Below are 9,787 nucleotides of genomic sequence, written 5' to 3' on the forward strand. Positions count from 1 at the left end.
CTGTTTGTTTATCTGTTTGTCTGTCCAGCTATCTGTCTATCATAACATCCATCTGTGTATCAGTCTGTCTGTCCATTTGAGTATCTGTTTATATGTCTATCTGTAGCACATCTGTCTATCCAGCTGTTTGTGTGGATGTCTAACTACTGTCTAATTGTAAACACCAATCTGTTTGTCTGTTCCATCCATTCATCCATCCACCCATCCATTCATCCATCCATCCGCCCGTCCACCCATCCGTCCGCCCGTCCATCCATCCACCTGTCCATCCACCTGTCCATCCACCCGTCCATCCATCCATCCATCCATCCATCATCCATCCATCAGTCTACTCATCCAAACACCTATCTATCTACTCATCTATCCACCTGTTTGTCCATCTGTCTGTCCATCTGTTCATCCATTTGTTTGTATTTACTTGTTAATCTGTCATTTCCATTATTCATCTGTCTGTCTCTCTATCTGTCTGTCTCTGTTTCTGTAGATTTATAATTTTTGTTGAAGTTTTAAAACCAATAATGAATTAATGGCTTCTGTGTTGTTTATATTTGTTTGTTTGTTTACAAAAAAATTGTTTACAAAACCAATGCTAAAGCAGTTAATAAGCTGATAAATGTGTGTGTGTATGTGTGTGTGTGTGTGTGTGTGTGTGTTTGTGTGTGTGTATGTGTGTATGTGTGTGTTTGTGTGTATGTGTGTATGTGTGTGTGTATGTGTGTGTGTATGTATGTGTGTGTTTGTGTGTGCAATTAAACAAAATTTCAATTTACCAACAAAAAGATACTGAAAACGTTTTTCTCCTATATTTACTTGTTTGTTTGTTTCTCTTCCTTTTCTTTCTGTCCATTCTCTTTTTTCCTCTCTATCATTTAATGGTCCTTACAAATGTGTGATATTTTGTGTAAATATGTATATAGACATGTTTAAACATACAAAAGCAGATGTGTAGTTTTTAATCTCTTTTCTCTGTATTTACTGCTTCAGGGGTTTTTTTCTCTATCAAATATATAAAGTAGAAATGTAAAGTTTTATTGGAGAATAAATCTGAATGAATATAAAGTTATCTGAATGGATGGAGTGTAGCTGAGTGTTTAGAGAAAGCTGTGAGTGTGAGGAACATTCAGTGTGTGATTATTAGAACTCATTGTCATCTACCTGAGCGCCTCATCTGCATTTTTAAATGTGTAAATGAATAAAGCAGAGCTCTGAGATTTATAAACACAGAAACATGAGAAGTTTTTCTTTCTTATTATGATTAAAGCAGCGTAAAGCGATGATGAGCGATCCTTTGTGCTCTACATGAACCCCCACGGCTCATCCGGAACACTTCATTAACACTCAGTAACACACCGAACATGTGAGCAGAGCCGGATTCTCCTGCCTCAGGGCCCAGTTTTACATTTTATAGGTCACTGAAATCTACACACTGACACGGGGAGAGAGCGGCACACAGGAACACACAGGAACACACTGACACGGGGAGAGAGCGGCACACAGGAACACACAGGAACACACTGACACGGGGAGAGAGCGGCACACAGGAACACACAGGAACACACTGACACGGGGAGAGAGCGGCACACAGGAACACACTGACACGGGGAGAGAGCGGCACACAGGAACACACAGGAACACACTGACACGGGGAGAGAGCGGCTCAAAGGAACACACAGGAACACACTGACACGGGGAGAGAGCGGCACACAGGAACACACAGGAACACACTGACACGGGGAGAGAGCGGCTCAAAGGAACACACAGGAACACACTGACACGGGGAGAGAGCGGCTCAAAGGAACACATTGACACGGGGAGAGAGCGGCACACAGGAACACAGGAACACACAGGAACACACTGACACGGGGAGAGAGCGGCACACAGGAACACACTGACATGGGGAGAGAGCGGCACACAGGAACACACAGGAACACACTGACACGGGGAGAGAGCGGCTCAAAGGAACACATTGACACGGGGAGAGAGCGGCACACAGGAACACAGGAACACACAGGAACACACTGACACGGGGAGAGAGAGGCACACAGGAACACAGGAACACACAGGAACACACTGACACGGGGAGAGAGAGGCACACAGGAACACACTGACACGGGGAGAGCGGCTCAAAGGAACACACTGACACGGGGAGAGAGCGGCACACAGGAACACACTGACATGGGGAGAGAGCGGCACACAGGAACACACTGACATGGGGAGAGAGCGGCACACAGGAACACACTGACATGGGGAGAGAGCGGCACACAGGAACACACAGGAACACACTGACACGGGGAGAGAGCGGCACACAGGAACACACAGGAACACACTGACACAGGGAGAAAGCGGCACACAGGAACACACAGGAACACACTGACACGGGGAGAGAGCGGCACACAGGAACACACTGACACGGGGAGAGAGCGGCACACAGGAACACACAGGAACACACTGACACGGGGAGAGAGAGGCACACAGGAACACACAGGAACACACAGGAACACACAGGAACACACTGACACGGGGAGAGCGGCTCAAAGGAACACACTGACATGGGGAGAGAGCGGCACACAGGAACACACAGGAACACACAGGAACACACTGACATGGGGAGAGAGCGGCACACAGGAACACACAGGAACACACAGGAACACACTGACACGGGGAGAGAGCGGCACACAGGAACACACAGGAACACACAGGAACACACTGACACGGGGAGAGAGCGGCTCAAAGGAACACCCTGACACGGGGAGAGAGCGGCTCAAAGGAACACATTGACACGGGGAGAGAGCGGCACACAGGAACACAGGAACACACAGGAACACACTGACACGGGGAGAGAGCGGCTCAAAGGAACACACTGACACGGGGAGAGAGCGGCACACAGGAACACAGGAACACACAGGAACACACTGACACGGGGAGAGAGCGGCACACAGGAACACACTGACACGGGGAGAGAGCGGCACACAGGAACACACAGGAACACACTGACACGGGGAGAGAGTGGCACACAGGAACACACAGGAACACACTGACACGGGGAGAGAGCGGCACACAGGAACACACAGGAACACACTGACACGGGGAGAGAGCGGCACACAGGAACACACTGACATGGGGAGAGAGCGGCACACAGGAACACACTGACATGGGGAGAGAGCGGCACACAGGAACACACTGACATGGGGAGAGAGCGGCACACAGGAACACACAGGAACACACTGACACGGGGAGAGAGCGGCACACAGGAACACACAGGAACACACTGACACGGGGAGAGAGCGGCACACAGGAACACACAGGAACACACTGACACGGGGGGAGAGCGGCACACAGGAACACACTGACACGGGGAGAGAGCGGCACACAGGAACACACAGGAACACACAGGAACACACTGACACGGGGAGAGAGAGGCACACAGGAACACGCTGACACAGGGAGAGAGCGGCACACAGGAACACACAGGAACACACAGGAACACACTGACACGGGGAGAGAGAGGCACACAGGAACACACTGACACGGGGAGAGAGCGGCACACAGGAACACACAGGAACACACTGACACGGGGAGAGAGCGGCACACAGGAACACACTGACATGGGGAGAGAGCGGCACACAGGAACACACTGACACGGGGAGAGAGCGGCACACAGGAACACACTGACATGGGGAGAGAGCGGCACACAGGAACACACTGACATGGGGAGAGAGAGGCACACAGGAACACACTGACATGGGGAGAGAGCGGCACACAGGAACACGCTGACACAGGGAGAGAGCGGCACACAGGAACACACAGGAACACACAGGAACACACTGACACGGGGAGAGAGAGGCACACAGGAACACACTGACACGGGGAGAGAGCGGCACACAGGAACACACAGGAACACACTGACACGGGGAGAGAGCGGCACACAGGAACACACTGACATGGGGAGAGAGCGGCACACAGGAACACACTGACACGGGGAGAGAGCGGCACACAGGAACACACTGACATGGGGAGAGAGCGGCACACAGGAACACACTGACATGGGGAGAGAGCGGCACACAGGAACACACTGACATGGGGAGAGAGCGGCACACAGGAACACACTGACATGGGGAGAGAGCGGCACACAGGAACACACAGGAACACACTGACACGGGGAGAGAGCGGCACACAGGAACACACAGGAACACACTGACACGGGGAGAGAGCGGCACACAGGAACACACAGGAACACACTGACACAGGGAGAAAGCGGCACACAGGAACACACAGGAACACACTGACACGGGGAGAGAGCGGCACACAGGAACACACTGACACGGGGAGAGAGCGGCACACAGGAACACACAGGAACACACTGACACGGGGAGAGAGAGGCACACAGGAACACACAGGAACACACAGGAACACACAGGAACACACTGACACGGGGAGAGCGGCTCAAAGGAACACACTGACATGGGGAGAGAGCGGCACACAGGAACACACAGGAACACACAGGAACACACTGACATGGGGAGAGAGCGGCACACAGGAACACACAGGAACACACAGGAACACACTGACACGGGGAGAGAGCGGCACACAGGAACACACAGGAACACACAGGAACACACTGACACGGGGAGAGAGCGGCTCAAAGGAACACATTGACACGGGGAGAGAGCGGCACACAGGAACACAGGAACACACAGGAACACACTGACACAGGGAGAGAGCGGCTCAAAGGAACACACTGACACGGGGAGAGAGCGGCACACAGGAACACAGGAACACACAGGAACACACTGACACGGGGAGAGAGCGGCACACAGGAACACACTGACACGGGGAGAGAGCGGCACACAGGAACACACAGGAACACACTGACACGGGGAGAGAGCGGCACACAGGAACACACAGGAACACACTGACACGGGGAGAGAGCGGCACACAGGAACACACAGGAACACACTGACACGGGGAGAGAGCGGCACACAGGAACACACAGGAACACACTGACACGGGGAGAGAGCGGCACACAGGAACACACAGGAACACACTGACACGGGGAGAGAGCGGCACACAGGAACACACAGGAACACACTGACACGGGGAGAGAGCGGCACACAGGAACACACAGGAACACACTGACACGGGGGGAGAGCGGCACACAGGAACACACTGACACGGGGAGAGAGCGGCACACAGGAACACACAGGAACACACAGGAACACACTGACACGGGGAGAGAGAGGCACACAGGAACACGCTGACACAGGGAGAGAGCGGCACACAGGAACACACAGGAACACACAGGAACACACTGACACGGGGAGAGAGAGGCACACAGGAACACACTGACACGGGGAGAGAGCGGCACACAGGAACACACAGGAACACACTGACACGGGGAGAGAGCGGCACACAGGAACACACAGGAACACACTGACACGGGGAGAGAGCGGCACACAGGAACACACTGACATGGGGAGAGAGCGGCACACAGGAACACACTGACATGGGGAGAGAGCGGCACACAGGAACACACTGACATGGGGAGAGAGCGGCACACAGGAACACACAGGAACACACTGACACGGGGAGAGAGCGGCACACAGGAACACACAGGAACACACTGACACAGGGAGAGAGAGCGGCACACAGGAACACACTGACATGGGGAGAGAGCGGCACACAGGAACACACTGACACAGGGAGAGAGCGGCACACAGGAACACACAGGAACACACAGGAACACACTGACACGGGGAGAGAGCGGCACACAGGAACACACAGGAACACACTGACACGGGGAGAGAGCGGCACACAGGAACACAGGAACACACAGGAACACACTGACACGGGGAGAGAGCGGCACACAGGAACACACAGGAACACACAGGAACACACTGACACGGGGAGAGAGAGGCACACAGGAACACGCTGACACAGGGAGAGAGCGGCACACAGGAACACACAGGAACACACAGGAACACACTGACACGGGGAGAGAGAGGCACACAGGAACACACTGACACGGGGAGAGAGCGGCACACAGGAACACACAGGAACACACTGACACGGGGAGAGAGCGGCACACAGGAACACACTGACATGGGGAGAGAGCGGCACACAGGAACACACTGACATGGGGAGAGAGCGGCACACAGGAACACACTGACATGGGGAGAGAGCGGCACACAGGAACACACTGACATGGGGAGAGAGCGGCACACAGGAACACACAGGAACACACTGACACGGGGAGAGAGCGGCACACAGGAACACACAGGAACACACTGACACAGGGAGAGAGAGCGGCACACAGGAACACACTGACATGGGGAGAGAGCGGCACACAGGAACACACTGACACAGGGAGAGAGCGGCACACAGGAACACACAGGAACACACAGGAACACACTGACACGGGGAGAGAGCGGCACACAGGAACACACAGGAACACACTGACACGGGGAGAGAGCGGCACACAGGAACACAGGAACACACAGGAACACACTGACACGGGGAGAGAGCGGCACACAGGAACACAGGAACACACAGGAACACACTGACACGGGGAGAGAGCGGCACACAGGAACACAGGAACACACAGGAACACACTGACACGGGGAGAGAGCGGCACACAGGAACACAGGAACACACAGGAACACACTGACATGGGGAGAGAGCGGCACACAGGAACACACTGAAACGGGGAGAGAGAGGCTCACAGGAACACACAGGAACACACAGGAACACAGGAACACGGGGAGAGAGAGGCTCACAGGAACACACAGGAACACACAGGAACACACAGGAACACACTGAAACGGGGAGAGGATCTGTTATAGAAGTGCTGAGAAACTGAGGAGAACTAAAACAGAGCAGAGATGAAGAGCGTTCAGCTGATCACCCGACACTATACACTCTGTTATTATATTATATTATTACATTATTCATACAGGAATATATGAGAGAGAGAGAGAGAGAGAGAGAGAGAGAGAGAGATGGATGGAAGGATGGATAGATAGATAGATAGATAGATAGATAGAGAGAGAGAGAGAGAGAGAGAGAGAGATAGACAGATGAACAGATGAAGGAAAATGATTTGAAAAAAACCCCCTCCTCCTCTTCCTCAGTTTATCAACTGATATTCTGATTATAAACCCTTCCTCCTCCTCGTCCTCCTCCTCAGTGTATCAGTTGATGATTATAAACCCTTCCTCCTCCTCGTCCTCCTCCTCAGTGTATCAGTTGATGATTATAAACCCTTCCTCCTCCTCGTCCTCCTCCTCAGTGTATCAGTTGATGATTATAAACCCTTCCTCCTCCTCGTCCTCCTCCTCAGTGTATCAGTTGATGATTATAAACCCTTCCTCCTCCTCGTCCTCCTCCTCAGTGTATCAGTTGATGATTATAAACCCTTCCTCCTCCTCGTCCTCCTCCTCAGTGTATCAGTTGATGATTATAAACCCTTCCTCCTCCTCGTCCTCCTCCTCCTCCTCCTCAGTGTATCAGTTGATGATTATAAACCCTTCCTCCTCCTCGTCCTCCTCCTCCTCCTCAGTGTATCAGTTGATGATTATAAACCCTTCCTCCTCCTCGTCCTCCTCCTCCTCCTCAGTGTATCAGTTGATGATTATAAACCCTTCCTCCTCCTCGTCCTCCTCCTCCTCCTCAGTGTATCAGTTGATGATTATAAACCCTTCCTCCTCCTCGTCCTCCTCCTCCTCCTCAGTGTATCAGTTGATGATTATAAACCCTTCCTCCTCCTCGTCCTCCTCCTCCTCCTCAGTGTATCAGTTGATGATTATAAACCCTTCCTCCTCGTCCTCCTCCTCCTCAGTGTATCAGTTGATGATTATAAACCCTTCCTCCTCCTCGTCTTCCTCCTCAGTGTATCAGTTGATGATTATAAACCCTTCCTCCTCCTCGTCCTCCTCCTCCTCCTCAGTGTATCAGTTGATGATTATAAACCCTTCCTCCTCCTCCTCGTCCTCCTCCTCCTCCTCAGTGTATCAGTTGATGATTATAAACCCTTCCTCCTCCTCGTCCTCCTCCTCAGTGTATCAGTTGATGATTATAAACCCTTCCTCCTCCTCCTCCTCCTCCTCCTCCTCCTCAGTGTATCAGTTGATGATTATAAACCCTTCCTCCTCCTCGTCCTCCTCCTCCTCCTCAGTGTATCAGTTGATGATTATAAACCCTTCCTCCTCCTCGTCCTCCTCCTCCTCCTCAGTGTATCAGTTGATGATTATAAACCCTTCCTCCTCCTCCTCCTCCTCCTCCTCCTCCTCAGTGTATCAGTTGATGATTATAAACCCTTCCTCCTCCTCGTCCTCCTCCTCCTCCTCAGTGTATCAGTTGATGATTATAAACCCTTCCTCCTCCTCGTCCTCCTCCTCCTCCTCAGTGTATCAGTTGATGATTATAAACCCTTCCTCCTCCTCCTCCTCCTCCTCCTCAGTGTATCAGTTGATGATTATAAACCCTTCCTCCTCCTCATCCTCCTCCTCAGTGTATCAGTTGATGATTATAAACCCTTCCTCCTCCTCCTCCTCCTCCTCAGTGTATCAGTTGATGATTATAAACCCTTCCTCCTCCTCGTCCTCCTCCTCCTCCTCCTCAGTGTATCAGTTGATGATTATAAACCCTTCCTCCTCCTCGTCCTCCTCCTCAGTGTATCAGTTGATGATTATAAACCCTTCCTCCTCCTCGTCCTCCTCCTCCTCCTCAGTGTATCAGTTGATGATTATAAACCCTTCCTCCTCCTCGTCCTCCTCCTCCTCCTCAGTGTATCAGTTGATGATTATAAACCCTTCCTCCTCCTCCTCCTCCTCCTCCTCCTCCTCAGTGTATCAGTTGATGATTATAAACCCTTCCTCCTCCTCCTCCTCCTCCTCCTCAGTGTATCAGTTGATGATTATAAACCCTTCCTCCTCCTCCTCCTCCTCCTCAGTGTATCAGTTGATGATTATAAACCCTTCCTCCTCCTCGTCCTCCTCCTCCTCCTCCTCAGTGTATCAGTTGATGATTATAAACCCTTCCTCCTCTGTAACTCCAGCAGTGTGAGTGAGTCTGAAAGGATCTTCAGGGTGAGGATCAGAGTGATGTTTGATTTCATTACAGCTTTAGCTTTAAGTCTATAAGATCCAGGTGAACTTTTCCACTACATAATAAATCAGACTTGTTTTTAGCAAGTGCAGTCATCAGGCTGCTCCAGGAAGAACATCCACAGCCTCCATGCAGAAGCATCAGGCAGATGTGGAGAGCAGAAGGAGTCAGGAACCATGGATTAAGAAGATGGAGATTTGCAGATGAAGTGCAGATGGGGACTCCGGCAAGACTAACGATGACATCATAACTAAAAGGGAGATCCAGAAGGTGACACAGACATGAGGGCTTCCTGGGACATAAAGTGTCCAGACACTTGGGGTTCACCAAACACTCTTTGACCATGAACCTTCCAGAACCTTCCTGCTCCTTTAACTTAGAAAAGAAATTCATAAAAAAACATGACCAAAGCTCCGCCCCCTGATGTAGGCTTTACTACTTGAAGTACCAACAAACAGCCTGCACCTTTTCATCAAATTAAGAGGGGAGGATCATTAAAAAATATCGCTGAGGACGGAGTAATGATGTCAGCAGTGATGATGTCATTAGTGATGAGATGATGCTATTAGTAATGATGTCATTAGTGATGAGGTGATGTCATCAGTGTCAAAGTGTCAGAGAGTGTTAAATCTCATAGTGTCACACAGCACTAAGGTCATATTAATATTGTTATAAGATGTGTAAT

Source organism: Hemibagrus wyckioides, linkage group LG22, assembly GCF_019097595.1.
Source record: "Hemibagrus wyckioides isolate EC202008001 linkage group LG22, SWU_Hwy_1.0, whole genome shotgun sequence".
Taxonomy (NCBI): Eukaryota; Metazoa; Chordata; class Actinopteri; order Siluriformes; family Bagridae; genus Hemibagrus; species Hemibagrus wyckioides.